The sequence below is a fragment of the Octopus bimaculoides genome, chromosome 22 (assembly GCF_001194135.2).
Source record: "Octopus bimaculoides isolate UCB-OBI-ISO-001 chromosome 22, ASM119413v2, whole genome shotgun sequence".
In the NCBI taxonomy this organism is placed as follows: domain Eukaryota; kingdom Metazoa; phylum Mollusca; class Cephalopoda; order Octopoda; family Octopodidae; genus Octopus; species Octopus bimaculoides.
The window spans coordinates 18,841,817-18,844,136 of record NC_069002.1 but is presented as its reverse complement, the minus strand read 5'-3'; positions in this window follow the sequence as shown (position 1 = coordinate 18,844,136).

The following is a 2,320-nucleotide window of genomic DNA, read 5'->3' as shown; positions in this document are numbered from 1 at the left end:
TATATATATATATATATATATATATATATATATATAGAGAGAGAGAGAGAGAGAGAGAGAGAGAGATACGAGAAAGTGATAGTTACGTCTGTACACATATGCATGTATGATTTTTAATGGATATATATCTCTCTATGTATGTATATATATATATGTGTATATGAGTATGTATATGTGTGTGTATGTGTGTGCGTGTGTGGGGGGGGCGTGTGTGTGTGTATAACAATTTTAGCGTATTCAATTGGTTCTGTCGTACTTTTTGATAATTTGAAAATGGAAATATATTACGAAATTAAAGTTTTGGCAAGCTTCATCTAACGAGCTTCCTGTAGGTGTACCTTCCACGGTACAGTCACTTCCCTCATGGTCACCTGTCTTGTAGAATTTGAGAGAATCACTAAGTCTGGGTGGAGTATATATGTATAATATGCAGTGAATCAATGATGGCGATGGTGGAGCCAATAAAAACCCCTTTATACTTGAATTTATATATTGTTTGGTCTTTGCCTCCTCTTCCTATAATTGCTACTTCTTTTTTTCTTCCCCCTCCCACTTGCTCAACGGATGAGTTTCACCCCGACATGCCAACTACACCCCCACTTTCACTTTTGCTACTTCTGTTGAATTCACCGTTGTTTACTGATATTTATAACGTATAAGGATGTATAAGTCTCCAAAATACAACGTCTGACATAATCTGATGTACAACGCAACAGCCGTGAGCTACAAAGCTTTCCTTGCATTGAGGAACAACAATTCATAAAACTCTTCTTTGGTCTTGAACCTCGCCATGAAATGTTTTGAACTCCCATACCCCGACTGGCGTACGTACCGTTGTGGCTATCTTGACGCTCCTTCTTCATAGTTTTGGCTTTGTAAGCATTACAGGAAAGGCTATTTACGTATGCCTTGAAGAAGGGCAGTCTTCATGACTTTAAAAATGCTGGTTTTCAGATTTCGTGAATCTTGTTATTGTCATTCCAAGAGCTTTTCCCCAGCAGATCATAAAATATATTTTACTCTCAACGACATACAACCCAAAGTAATTGAAATTAATGATCACTGGTTTACAATCATTGTAAGAGTTTCACGAGTGGCTTGCATCTTCAATGGCGGTTTATACCCACTCTTCTTTGCTTTAAGAAATAGGCGTCATTTTAGGATTTTCAAGAGATGTTACCAAGCCAAGCACACCATATATTTAATGAGCAGTGAGAGCAAGATGATTAGTTTAATCACGATCAGACCACGCCCTGTTCACATGTTTGTCACCTTTTCTCATTCGTAAGCCTTTGTTTAGTTTTAAATCCAAAATAAACAAAAGTTCTTCGGAAAAATTATAACAAGTAAAAAACGATTTCTATTTAGTTTCTCGGAGAGTAGTTAAAGTACAAAAGCTTCTACAAATATTTCTCAACGTTAAAATAAGAAAACGTTGCTATTTTATATATAAATAAAACTATATATGTATCTCTGTTAGTATATTAATAAGCATATATAAAGTTATATAACATGCATACACTGACATACAAAATTAAGAAATTTTCAAAGGTATGGTTGGAAACCAAAATATAATGTTATATGTAGTGTTTAATCGTATTAATGTAATTATCATTTTTAAATATAATTCATGAATATAAACGAGTCCTGTTATTAGCAACGAGGAGAAAATTAATCAATATTTTAGAAGCTGAAACAATCTTAGTTTTCAATTGAGATCCAATTTGTAAATTTCTAATCCTTAACAATAAATGTTAACAATGAATAAATTATATTATTATTCGTAAATATAAATTTCCTATAAATACAGAGAGGCAAGTTTGCGCTAATTAGATTAGAAAGCATTTAGACTGAGGCTAAATTATGTCGATAATGTATTTTAAATTAAGAAATGAGGTTTGTCATTTTATGATCCAAATTGAGGTCGGCGATCTGTCCAAAGTGATGGAGCGTCGGTCAACATTCTCAGACGCATTTCTTCCAGTTCTTTACGTTCTCAGTCCAAATCTCACTTGCGTTAACTTTTTTGTTCATACCTCTGGAGTCGATAAATTTAAAGTACCAGTTAAGTACTGGAGACGGTGCTCCATGTAAATCGTACCTAAATCAGAATTCTACTTTACATTCAAAATTCTTCTTACACTGTTTGAGTGGTTAGATTGGAGGACTAGTGATTTATTGAGTTTATAAATAGCTACTGAGATACACTTGAGCAGATATGGATAATACACAAACACACACAAACATCCACTCATATGTACACACACACACACACACACACACACACACACACACACACACACACACACACACACACACA